At 39.2% G+C, this 14094-nt stretch overlaps 1 long non-coding RNA gene across 14 annotated transcripts in view; it reads left to right on the top strand.

The window, feature by feature from the left end:
- Positions 1-13569, top strand: part of LOC105495369 (uncharacterized) — a 252278-nt gene extending 238709 nt beyond the window's left edge. For 13 of the 14 annotated variants that reach the window (XR_011608812.1, XR_011608815.1, XR_011608814.1 and 10 more), the window contains 2 exons: positions 6965-7077; positions 9838-13569. This is a non-coding gene — a long non-coding RNA (uncharacterized lncRNA). Of the gene's footprint in view, positions 1-6964; positions 7078-8526; positions 8716-9837 lie in introns of all 14 variants that reach the window. The other variant, XR_011608811.1, reaches the window with a different exon arrangement.
- The last annotated feature ends 525 nt before the right edge of the window (positions 13570-14094 follow it).

The raw sequence follows: 14094 nt of genomic DNA, 5'->3' as shown, positions 1-14094 counted from the left end.
ACTCTCTGGATCAGCAAAGCCTGTGGTACTTGTCAACAACTCAAATCCCTGGATTCCAGTTCAGGCCTGATGAATCAGAATCTCTTGGGGGAGGAGGTGGGTATCCATTTCAATAAGGACCCCAAAGTGATTCTTAAATGCATTGACATGTGTTTAAGATAATGTGTTAAAGTTTCTCACAATTTTTGAGCAAGGGCTGCATGCACATTTGATGACTTTCATCAACAAATGCACTGGAAAACCTTTGCTTTTCAATCACACTCTACTCCACTGCCCTTGTAGCTTTTCTGTTTGTTTATAAATATGTCTGTGTACATGAACACACACACATATCTATATATTTACACATATATATTAAAGTTGTATTATTGAAGACTTATTATGTACCAGAAATTTTACTTACATGTAAGTGTATTATTGAAATGTGGAATGTGAGCTTCAGAGCTTCACCTTAAGAGCTTGCTTAGGATGATGCGTTTAGCAAGAGATAGAGCCAGGTTGTGAACCCAGGTCCATCTGACTCCAAAGCTTGTTTAGACTGCCTCCTGATTTTTCCTAACCAGGGCTACCATAATGACCATCTCCAGGTGGCTCTATTCACATGAACTACAATAGGAACAGTGTCCCTGGAGTGGTACAACAAGGGTATCCTGCCAACATTGCCAATGCTCTATCCCTCTTCTTACTGTCCTTCCCCCATCTGCAACATCCTCTTTAACTCTTAGCTCAAATCTCTTTACTTCTGGATGGTCTCACCTTATAATCCAGTCCTGGGTGATTATGCCTGTATTTTCTTCTCAGTGCTCATGTGTAGCAACTGTAGTGCTTATGGAGAATGGAGTGAGAGTTATCCCTACCTTCCTTACCCCCAACATTTTTTTGGTTCCAACTCTTTTTCTCTAGTTATTTTCGCTGTATAACAACTGCCCCAATCTTAGTGGCTTAAAACAACAACTGTTTCATTGTAACTTATAATTTTGCAGGTTAGGAATTTGGGCAGGCTCAGCTAGGTGATTCTTCTGTCCCATGCAGTATTAGCAGAGGGCACTTGGGCTGGTCTAGAGCAGAGGTCAGCAAGCTATGGCCTTCAGGCAAAATCCAATCTGGCATCTGTTTTTGTAAATGAAATTTTATTGAAACACAGCCACACTCATTTATTCATGCATTGTGGCTACTTTCATGCTAGAACAGCAGAGTTGATTGGTCATGACAGAGATTATATGGCCTTCAAAGCTTCAAATATTTACTATATAGCCTTTTACAGAAATAATTTTGTGAACTCTGGTGCCTTGCAGTGACTTGGAGGACCTGGCTAGAACTCAGTTCAGCAAAGACTTAACTGACTGCTTACAGATGGCCTCTCCCAAGCACAGAGACCCCAGTGTACTTGAGCTTCTTCCATGGCAGCCGAAGCCTTACAGAAAGAGGAACATTCTTTCTAGAGGCCCATGTGGAACTCAAAAGTCCTTTTATGACTTAGTCTCAGAAGTTTGAGAATGTCCCTTCTGTCACGTTCCATTGGTCAACCAAGTCACTAAAGTCAGTTAAGATTCTAAGGGAAGGAATTAGGTTACATTTCTCAATGAGAGGATTAAGAAAGAATTTGTGGTCAGCTTTAATCTACCACACCTCATTTTTGAAAATCTTTATAAAATTATTGCATCTTCTTTCTTGGCCAGTGGTGATCACAATTGAAATCTTCCTTTGATGATTGAGTACCTGGGGGACACTTGGGGGTCAGCATTTATTCTGCCAATATTGATTGCACTCTTACTAAGTGTCATGCACTCTGTAAGACTCTAGGGATGCAACAACAAACAGGAAAATGTGGCCCTGACCTCATGAAATTGGCAGTCTAGTGAAAGTAGATAAAAGATATCCAGAAATAAAGTTGAAATGTTCTGGCGATAAAGTTGACTATGCCCTGAGCTATCCTTCTGACTAAATTTCTGAATCCAGCTTCATTTATTTTTTTGATCCATTTATTTTTCCTAAAAGTGAAATAGAAGAAAGGAATTCCAGTGAATTGACAGTTTCAGATAATCAGAACTTTGGTTCAATACTTTTCATGTTTATGTGGATGTGATGTTTTGTCATTCATATACTTTGCAATTTACCTTTATTTCCATCTTACTTTTAATTCTACCACATGGATTTTAAATTGTCTCCACTTTTATTACAAGTTCCATGGTGGTGACAGCTATGTTCCTGTTTCCCACGGCACCTGTCAGGACTCTGAAATAGCAGTGGCTCAATAAATGGTGTATTACCTACACAGTTGCAAGTGGCAATTTGGAAAATTTTGAAAATTGGAATAAGAAGAGATCAATTCCAGGACTCAGTGCCAAGGGTCTAATTAATGCTTTATAGTTTTTCATTGTCACTGATTCTAACATGGAAGATTCTCCACATTCCTGTTAGTTGGACCCACAGGTATTTCCTGACAGTCCTGACCTGTTGGCCTACTGGAAGCTGATGTTCCCATGTCATATCCTGATGCCTCAGTGGCTGGGGTCTTAGGGAGAATAGAGGCTTTATTCATCTTTTCCCACATTGATCACATTCTGTCAAATCTCTTCCCCACCGGACCCTTCAATGTTGGATATCAATGGTTTCATTGTAGTGGTAACCTCTCATTATCTGAAAATTCCTTTCTGCTCACCTTCATTTTTTCCCCTTAGCTCTGAGAGGTTGAAGTTTCTTTGTGTGTGTGTGTTTTTTTCAATCGCTCTATTTATATATCCATAAATCTATTTTAATTGAGTATGTCATGCCCAGGAGGTAGCAGGGTTTTTTGCTGTTCCTTTTTAAATTTTAGGGCTTGCTTAAGGGAATTTTAAAACTCCACTTTATTGAGGTATAATTGACCTACAAAAAGCTGTGGATATCTAATGCATATAGCTTGATGAATTTGGAGATACGTATGTGAAACCACCACCATCTATGCAATAAACATGTTCATCACCTGTTAAAATTTCCTCCCATCTTCTTTGTTATATTATTATCGTGATAAGAACATTTAACCTAAGTTTTTATTCTCACCAAATTAAAAAATATATATTACAATATTGCTAATTGTAGACACTATGCTATATAGTAGTTCTTAAAGACTTACACATCTTGTATATCTAAAACTGTATCCTCTTTAATAATTACCTCCCCATTTTCCACCCATTCCTCCATCCTCCAGCTCAGGCAGCCAGCATTCTACTTTCTGCTTCTAGAAATTTGATTGCTTTAGGGTCTTTGTATAAGTAGGATGATGTAGTATTTGTCCTACTGTGCCTGGCTTATGTCACTTAGCATAATGTCCTCTAGGTTCACTCATGTTATTGAAAATGGCAGGATTTTCTTCTTTTGCAAGGCTGAATAATATTTCGTTGTGTATCTGTACCACATTTGCTTTATCCATTCTTCTGTCTATGGGCATTTACGTTGCTTCCCTGTCTTAGCTATTGTGAATAATGCTGCAGTGAACATGAGAATGCAGATTTCTCTTTGAAGTATTGATTGCATTTCTTTTGAGTAATACCTGAAAGTGGGGTTACTGGATCATACAATAGTTCGATTTTTAATTTTTTGAGAAACTTTCATACTGTTCCCATAATGACTGTATCAATGTACATTTCCCTCAGCAGCATACATATTCGCACCAACATTTGTTAGCTTCTGTCTTTTTTATCATAGCCATTGTAAAAGGTGTGAGGTGATATCTCATCCTGGTTTTGATTCTGATTAGTGATATTGAACAGCTTTTCACAAACCTGTTAGCCATTTGAATGTCTTCTCTTGAGAAATGTCTGTTTCAGTCCTTTGCCCACTTTTTAATTAGGTTATCTGATTTTTGTTACACAGGATAGGAATTCCTTATATATTTTGGATTTTTAACTCTTTATCATATATATGCCTTGCAATTATTTTCTCCCATTCTCTAGGTTGCCTTTGCATTTTGTGGCTTGTTTCCTTCGCTGTGCAGAAGCATCTTGGTTTGATGTAGCCTCAGTTGTCTATTTTTGCTTTTGTTGCCTATACTTTTGGTTAGGAGGCTGCATTTTATGTGAATCTTCTCAATGAATTCTCAGAGCAACTTTATGTGTTAACTCTGTGATTAGGCAAGCACTTGTTCCCCAGAGTCAGAGAGCACAGAATTCCTTTCCTGGTATTACATCTCTGAACTTTGGTTTTCTTTAAAATGGCATAGCATTACTGAGCTGAAAAACTTGTTCTGAGAATGAAGTGAGTTAAAGGCACATAATAAACATCCAACAAATATAGCCTACAATTATTATTTACCACCTTTCTTCTCAATTTGCAGAAAAGGCCACTGAGGCTCAGAAAGGTTAAGTAACTAACTCACAGTCACACAGCTATAAAGAGCAGAGCCAGGAGTTTAACACAATGTAATCTGACTTTAGTCTGTTTTCTTTTTTCCCCTCAATGTTACACCAGCTCCTATCATCCAATAATGCACACATGGCCTTTGGTAGCAACATTATAGATGCAGCGACACTCCTGTTTTATTCCTTATTTTATTTTTTGTCAGGTGAGCGTCTTCCCTCAATAGTACCTTTATTCTCTTTGGTGATTCTTCTAGATGGAGCAAAACAAAACAAAACAAAAACAAACACACACAAGCAAACTAAAGAGGGTCCATATTTGCAATCAAGAAAACACTTCACAGATGTCCTTGACTTGGAAAGAGTGCAAAAATCAAAACAGATAAACAATTCTTGGCTAGTAGTGCCCAAGACTTGGAAAGCCAAGATGCTTCCTGAAGACCCAGGATGGATTGACTTAGCCTCATTCCTGACTACAAGAGTAGCCCCATGTGAGATGTTTCAGCCATGCCTGGAGACCCTCTTTGGAATCCCTACATATGCATGTCTGGGTGGGAACTGGGAACATCTCAGCTCACAAAATCTGGCAGTTGTGGTTTTAAGATATGTGCGTGCCTAACAGAATTAATCATGACTAACTGCAACCACCAACCTCATTTGCAGAGGCTGTAATGGTATGGAAAGCGTTGAGTTGAACAGCCTTGGGTTCCATTTTGAAAATCTATTTTTTTTTCTTTTTTAAATCAAGCCAAATATACACTGAAAGAACTAGCTCAGATGAGAAAATTTAAAACCCCACCATTTCAAATCCCACTAGCTGAGACTTAGGCTCCTACCACCATCTTCTCATTCACTACTTCATTAATCCTCACCACATACTGTTGAAGTCAGCACTCCATTTCAAGGATGAGAAAAGGAAAGTCCAATACGTTGCTTTAATGCATTCAGAAAAAATATCTTCCCAAATGCTTTTCCTATGGAGTAATAGTAAACATTATGGTCACTGAAGAAGTAGCAATCTCAGCCAGGAGCGGTGGCTCACGCCTGTAATCCCAGCACTTTGAGAGGCCGAGGCGGGCGCATTGCCTGAGGCCAAGAGTTTGAGACCAGTCTGGCCAACATGGTGAAACCCCACCTCTACTGAAAATACAAAAAAATTAGCCAGGTATGGTGGCATGCGCCTGTAATCCCAGCTACTCAGGAGACTGAGGCAAGGAAATTGCTTGAACCAGGGAGGTGGATGTTGCAGTGAGCTGAGATTGCGCCACTGCACTCCAGCCTGGGCAACAGTGTGAGACTCCATTTCAAAAAAAAAAAAAAAAGAAGAAGAAGAAGAAGGAACAGTCTCATTACTTTGTTGCATGGTAGCTGTTAAGCAGTAATTGCAGAATAATGTGTTAAGCTCATGGTCCTGAGAGTCTAGTGGCCTTAGGTTGGACACCAGTCTCAGATGTGTGTCCTTGGGCAATTACTTAATTTTTCTGATCTTCACTTTCCTCTTCCGTGAAATGCCATTAATAATTCCTACCTCCTAGGATTATTGGGAGGTTTGAGATTATTTGTGTAGAGCACTTAGCATCATGCTTATGGGAAGCTGCTAATGGAATTTATCTGTTCTTAACATTAGAAACATAGTTGGCAGGGTTATTTGAAAATCATCACAATAACTCTTAACAATAGTAATTCTCATTTATTGATAATATCATATTCATATAAGGTTTTATAACCTCAGTGCTCACTTGGCCTGGCAAGCACAGAAGCCCGATGGATCTATTTCATTTCTTCTGAATGCTATACTGGGTCAGCAAATCAAGGGACCCCAATTTTTGGCCCATGCTGCAGGATAAAGAAATAACTCTAGTAGCATAGAATTGCTTAAGCTCTGTGCTGGACTACGATAATGAAAATTCATGTGAGTCTCTGGAATAACGCCTACTTCAATTCTTTTATAAGGATACCATAACCTAGTTAAGGATTAAAGATACTTTCTTCTCTGTGAATAATTTCAACTTGCTTGGCTTGATGTACCAAGTTTTGGTAGAGAGTTTAAGAAAAATATTGTCCAAAGCCATGATAAAATTTCTCTAAAGTGCAGTAAGGAGTCACTTCTTGACTTTACTCCCATCTACGGTGGTTTAAAGCACACAAAAAATGTTCTCTTACAAACATCAAACAGCTGCTCCAAAAATACAGGCTGAAAAAGGTCTCATCGTCCCATATTTCAGCCACAACAAACAAAAGTTTATGAGAAGCCATGATACATTTGAGAGGCACGGGAACATTCTTTAGTGTGTAATGTCAATTGACAATCAGCAGGAGAACCACAATAAACATGCAGCTGCATGGCAGAAAAACTACAAACCCATGCCATATGGTGAAGCAGTCACTGCTGTTGGCCACCAAACCACCTACGGTCCCCTTGACCTCACAGACTGATGACTGGGCCCAGCCATGGGGCTGCGAGGTGACCATTGGCCCTGCTGAAATCTCACCGTCCCTCCAACATCCCGAAAGGTCGGAAGCCTCACCCACTGTTTATAGATGGATTTCACTGAATCTCAGCCACTAACCACCTCATCATTCCTTCCAGATCACCTAAAATATATTTCTCAAACTCTGTTTCACAGAATGATGGTCCCAAGAGATGGTCCTTGGCAAGCTGGTTCTGTAGTGAAAGAAGACTGGAAATGACTGCCTACCACTGCCCTCACGTGAAGTTTCTCACTCACTGGGAACCAAGGTGCTGCAGAATGTTCTGATCTGCCAGTCTTAGCATGTCAGTTGCATTCCGAACAGCAGGAAGGAGAAAAGCAGAAGGCTCCTTCCCTCTGCAGAAACATCTGAGAAATAACACACAACACTTCTCTGTAGAACTTTGTCGATGAAAACCCAGTCTGATGGCTGCTCCTGGCTATACAAGGACTGAGAGAATTAGGTTTTCAGCCAGGACATAACTCTGGACTGTTAAAAGCCAGGGTTCTGACACTAAGAAAGGGGAGAAGAGATATTGGAGTGGCATCTAGCACCTTTTCTACCACAACTCACTAAACACTGGACCCAACAATGGCCAACATTGAACATTGATTGATCATTTATTATGCACCAGGCTTTGTGGTAAACACTCTGCATCTATTATTTTATTAGTCCTCAAAGCAACCCTTTGAAACTAGTACTCTTATTTTACAGATGAGAAAACTGAGGCTAAGAGAGGTTAAGTGATATTCCCAAGAATGCACAGCTAGAAAGTAGTGAGGTTTGATTTCATCTTGACTTTTGGAAAAGTTTGATTTCATCTTGATTTTGCAAAACAAATGAATGACAAAATACCCTTTTAACAACGTATTAGACTTAAACAATTAATTCAGCACCAGGCTCTTCCTCTGTCCACCAGGCTCTTGCTCTGTCTTTATCTTATTATTAATATTTGCCTAACAGGCTCCTACTCATATGTGAAAACCTATCATAAATGTCTCTTCTTGTATAAGTCTTCTTTAAGCCCTCCAACCTCTGTGATGTGACAACAGCCATTCATTCATTTATTTTTTCAACACTGATTTGCTGACACTTTTCATGTGTTAATTACTGTGGTAGGAAATACAATACAGGGCAAAACATGTGCCTGTTCTCAATGCTTGTAGTCCTCTTAGATAACCCGAAGCAACACTGTCCAGTGGAGCTTTCTGCAGTGATGAAATGCTCTTTATCAATGCTATTCAATATGGTAGCCACTAGGCACTGTGGCTACTGAGTACTTGTCATGTAGCTAGTGCAACTAAGTAACTAAATTTTGTATTTTATTTAAAGTTGATTAGTTTAAATTCAGATTTAAAAACTGACATGATTCAGCGATTGGAAGGCTTTTAAAGTCTTTTTGATTGTAAATTTTGTGAATTCTAAATATAAATCAAGAATTTTCAACAAAATAGAGCATCCATGTGTGATGTGTTATTGGCATAAGATATACACCAGATTTTAAAAACTTATGATGCAAAAAAAATGTAATGTGTCTCACTGATAAGTTTTATGTCGATTACATGACGAAAGGATAATATTTTGGATACAATCACTTAAATATATTATTTAAACTAATTTTGTTACTTTTCACTTTTTAAAATGTGACTACTAGAAAATTTATTTATTTATTTATTTATTTATTTATTTATTTATTTATTTATTATTGTTGAGACAGGATCTTGCTCTGTCACCCAGAATGGAGTACAGTGATGCGATCTTGGCTCACTGCAACCTTCACCTCCCATGCTCAAGTGATTCTCCCACCTCAACCTCCCAAGTAGTTGGGACTACAGATGCGCACCAGCATGCCTAGCTAATTTTTGTAACTCTTTTGGTAGAGACAGGGTTCTTGCACGTTGCCCAGGTTAGTAGAAAACTTAAAATTACGAACGTGGGTTGCCTTAGATTTCTAGTGTACAGTGCTGAACTACAGCGTAGTAAGTCACTGAAGAAAGACCATTTCACAAGTCTGTTCTTTCTGCTGTAAAAAAAGCTACCACTGAATCATCTCTGGTTTTAGCATGAGCCTAGCACATTTAATGACAATGGGATGAACAAAGGATATCCATGCATAGGTGAAATGAAACATTTTTTCATTTCTAGGCTTCACTGCAGTTGCTGAAATCTCCCATCTCATGTGAGAGGCTCCCCTGGGTCTTTCACATGTTGTCAGAGATTCCATAGTTTATCACCTGTAATATTTTTCTTGCATTGTGTACCTCCTGGCAAGATCTTAAGTTGACATCAACTGAGAAATAAGGAAGTAAGAAATACTATACTTTGCTTCATTCATCTATTCAACGAGTAGTAATAGAATTTCTACTATACACCCAATACTGCTCTAGAAGAATATTGATTCAATGGTGACCACTCCAGACACAGTTCCTACCCTCCTGGGGCTTATCTTCTATTGAGAGACCAAACAAATAACAGGAAACATATAGACCCTTTAATTAAGAAATTTATCCCAGAGAGTCTCACTTTTGGCTGGGCATGGTGGCTCACACCTGTAATCCTAGCACTTTGGGAGACCAAGGCAGGTGGATCACATAAGGCCAGGAGTTCACGACCAGCCTAGCCAACATGACAAAACTCTGTCTCTACTAAAAATACAAAAATTAGCCAGGTGTGATGGCATGTGCCTATAGTCCCAGCTACTCTGGAGGCTGAGGCAGGAGAATTGCTTGAACCCAGGAGGTGGAGGTTGGAGTGAGCTGAGATTGAGCTACTGCACTGCAACCTGGGCAATAGAGTGAGACCCTGTCTCAAAAAGAAAGAAAGAAGGAAAAGAAAGAAAAAAAGAACAAAGAAAGAAAGAAAAAGAAAGAAAGAAAGAAAGAAAGAAAGAAAGAAAGAAAGAAAGAAAGAAAAGAAAGAAAGAAAAAGAAAAAAGAAACTTTTCTGCTGTATTTCCTTCCCCATGATCTTTCACATATTTCCTTCACTGAGACTACTTTTTCTTTTCTATCTTTTCTTCCCCGGCAAGGTTTGGGAGAATCAAGGAAGCAATTTGTGATGAAGTCTTTGTTATGACACAGACAGGCTCCTGGGGGAAGGAGGAAGCCACAAGATGGCCCCAGAATTAGACAATCCTGCCCAACATTCGTGTGACTCCTCCGTCTCCAGTTCTTGACAGACGATCAGGATTAGTCGCCAGGAGAACTGACTGTGGTTCTTTAAAGGAGCATATAATTATAATGCTTGGTACTTAAGGGATGTCTTTTATTTCAAGCTCTTTCAGCACCTAAGGAGTTTTAACTCCATAATCTTGACAGCTTTTCATTACATTACTTTTTTTCCATTAAATTGTACAAGGACCTACTTGAACAACATTTTTAAAAAGCTCTCTATTAAAAAAAAATGTTCATCTACTTTTTGCTCATCTCTGTTTCTTCCGTGACAATTTGCTAGAACTTTAATTACCCTACTATGTGCTATTTGAAGTTCAGGACATATTGCACTCATATAGTGCTGAACACATGGTATGTACCTTATAAATGCTTGTGTTGTTATAGTTTAAGTGTTAAGCCTATTTTATTATTCTACCCAGTCATTGCTATAGGCAAAATGTGTTGAGTTAGTTAAGGAATTTTTAGTTGTTGGAACATATTACAGGACATTGGGATATGTTGAAGATGACAAGGTCAAAGGTGCATGATAGGCCTCATCAGGGCCTGGAACCAGGAACCCAGAAACCCAGGACCTGAGACTACTTTGTCCACCTCTGCTGGTTTCATTTGGCTTGTCACCTGTTTCTCTCTATATAGGTCAACTTCCTGTCTTTGTGGTCAGCTTTTCTATGTCTATTATTGCACATGTCTATTATTCAAACTACTGTAGATACAAACATACATCCACCAATGTGTCCTCATGAGAAGATCTTAGGAAGGAAAAACTGATTGGTCCAATTTAGATCATGTGCTCCTGTTTGCTCCAGTCAGCTGAAGACAAAGATGAAGACTCACACATTTCACAAATTAAGAAAAAGAGTTGATGGTGCAGCTGCTTTGAAAAACAATTTAAGAAACTTGTGGCAGTTTCTCAAGTCATTGAACATAGACTTACCACATGACCCAGCAATTCCGCTCATAGGCATTAATTAAAAAAACCAAAAAAACAAAAAACATTCATCCACATAAAATTTGCACATAAATGTTTGCAATGGCCAGTAAGTGAAAAGAACTCAAATGTCCATCAACTGGTGATCAGATAAACAAAACGTGGTAAAGCCACGCAACGAAACACTAGTGGATAATAAAAAGGAATGAAGCACTGAAACACGCTACAACATGGATGAACCTCAAAAGCATGATGTTAGGTAGAAGAAGCCAGATGTAAAAGATCATATATTTTATGATTTCATTTATTTAAATGTCCAGAAAAGGCAAATGTATAGACATGGAGTAGATAAGCGTTTGCCTGGGACTGGAGTGGGAATGGGAAATAACTGTAATGGGCACAAGGTTTCTTTCCAAGGTGATGGGAAAGTTCTAAAATTAGACGGTGGTGATGGTTGCACAACTCCATAAATATACTAAAAGCCATTTAGTTGTATAGTTTCAGTGGGTAAATTTCATCATATATACGTTATTTCTCAATAAAGCTGTTAGGAAGGAAGGAAAGAAAGAATGGAGGAGATTTGGAAGAAATGGTTTACATTACCCATGGATGGGTTCCCTTCCAGTTGCCCCGACCTGCAAGGTGAATTACTGCCTCTGTGTCATTTTTTGTATCATTTGTTTTGCCGATACTATCCTCCCCTCCATTTATTCAAATGATGGAGTGGGGCGGGGGTTTCTGTTTCATTCTCTGCAGCTCTAAGCATCAGAGATTTCTCTTTTGTTAAAATGAATTTCTTATTCTCGAGGCCCTACTGGACTTCTGCTCATCTAGGCCTCATTTGCTGATACTCTTCACCTCATTCAAGCATCCTCACAACTGACCTTCGTTCCTTCTATTTCATCATGCCCCGTGAATTTCTCCTAAGATCCCAAAGTGGTGCTACCTGAAATGTTCTTTCCCCAGATCTCTGCAAAGCTTATTGGTGCCTGTCATTCAAGTCTCCCGTCTAACATCACTTTCTCATAGGGATGATCCCTGACGACTCTTTCTAAAACAGTGTCTCAATCCCAAATATTTTCTGTTTTTCCCTTAGGTCACCCTCCACCCTTCCCCACCCTGCTCTCTGCCTCTGGAAACTGACCTATATAGACACATCAATGGACTCTCCTGCCCTCTGCCTTCCTGTTGGGTTTGCCAAGGACCAGTCCTGTCTTACCAATTCCATTTTCAATTTTATTAGTGTAGGGACTAACCTTGACACTTTTGGATCCACCCTTTAACACTATCCCCAGTTCCTTATAGATACCCCCCAGTTTGTCGATAATGACTGCCATATTTATCATAGTTCCCTAGGAGGAGAACTGATAACCTTCTTTTGGAGATTCACAATATAAAGCATAATATTAAAGGCTCTGAGAAGGTCTGCACATAAACAAACAAAGCAAGCATGCAAACACATTTAATTTTGTTTAGCCTAGCTTATCCTAAACTTCTTAAACCATGGAGCCCTTTTTCATGCACTAAGTGTTAACATCTTACATACTTAAAATCCTTCTGAGCATAGTTTAGGAAACTTTATCTTTTCCTATGTGAGTCCCAATTCTCATGTCCGTCCCGCAAACTTTCCCTTATGTCAGAATTAAGACTCAGAGAAGTCAAGTGGCTTCTGCACAGTAATTTAAGTTCATGAGTTGCCTAGCTGGAATTTGAGCCCATGCCTGGATACATTGAAAGCCATATTTTTGCCCCTGTACCATGCTTTTCCTACGATAGGGTGAATTGCCTGGGATTCACCTTAATTATTTGATAAAAATAATTTGTAACTAACCATTGACTGCTTCTCCGTGAATGCTATTCTGAAGGACTTGATGACAATTTATTCTCTGCTCCGACAGTCTGCTTTGCATTATCAATTTGTTAAGAAACTATTTTTGTAGAGCTGTGCAAAAGGAAATTCTATCCAGACTGTCTGAATTATCCAAAAATTCTGAACTGATGGCATTCAAATGAATAAGACTTTACAGAACTGTATCTCAAGAATTGATTAGATTTGTCAGTTTCCCTGAGGATATAAAGTCCTGGATGGCTTTCCTGAAAGTACGCTAGAATATAAATAATCAGTTAGTTTTCAGGTGAATTCCAGGGAGTTCATGGGAAAAGGAAAACTCTGGCTATCTGCGTGGAAATCTATAGTCTACCTGACAAAACCTTACACATAGTCCCAAAGTATGAGCTCGATGATGAGGGTGTTTGGGGAAAAAAAAGCAAACAAAGATTTTCTTTTTTTTTTTTTTTAAAGTCAAAGCACTTTCCAGCAACCAGTGTTAAGATTTAACAGCCAAGAAGGTCAGGGTGATGAACTTGCAAACGTTCATGGATACTAGGCACCCAGTCAACTCCCCAAGCTCCAAAATGCTAGAGGGTCAGCAAACAAGAAAAACATGTTTTCCTAACAAAGAAAAAATGACGTCTTGGATTGATATATTTATTTATTTATTTCCCATCAAGGGATTTTTGGAAGGCCATGTCTCTTGGCTTCCTGAGTCTCTTCTTCCTCTGTTTTAGGGAGGGTGATATGTAAGGCAAAGCTTACAAAGCAATATTTGGACCATTCTCCTTTATGTTTCCCAGAGGCTACATACTGGTGATGAAAGATCTGACCCAGGAATTTAAGTTCACGAGTGGGGTGGGGTGGTGAGGGGACGCTGGGGGGCCCTTCCATCCCCAGCTTCCGTCTTTCCCTGTGGCTGGACTCTAACCATTTTATTCTTGAAAGGCTGAGCCAGTGCTGTGGTTCACTAGTGGATCCATCTTCCCTTACAAGGAAGTGACTTTTTGCTTCTTTCTGGGATGTGGGATCTGGGATGTGTTTATGCTCAACAGAGCTTTGGATGAGGCTCAGTATCCACGCATTTATTCAGTGAATACTAATTGAACATGACTGTATGCCTGGCACTTTGCTAAGGATTGAAGATGTCAGAAACAAACAACACTATGTCTATCTTCTTGGGAACCCTGATGTTTTTTGAATTATGTAGCACCAGTTCCCACTATAGGTCATTTGGACTCAGAGGGAAGGATCATATTAGCAATCATCTTTCCCAATCCTCCCACTTTACAGATGGGAAGACCAAGGTTCAGAGAGGAAGAAGGGGCTTGCTCAGGGTCACATGGTAGATTA

This window comes from Macaca nemestrina, chromosome 10 (genome assembly GCF_043159975.1).
Source record: "Macaca nemestrina isolate mMacNem1 chromosome 10, mMacNem.hap1, whole genome shotgun sequence".
In the NCBI taxonomy this organism is placed as follows: Eukaryota; Metazoa; Chordata; class Mammalia; order Primates; family Cercopithecidae; genus Macaca; species Macaca nemestrina.
Note: the sequence above shows the minus strand (reverse complement) of the source record. Positions and strands in the feature narration are given on the sequence as shown.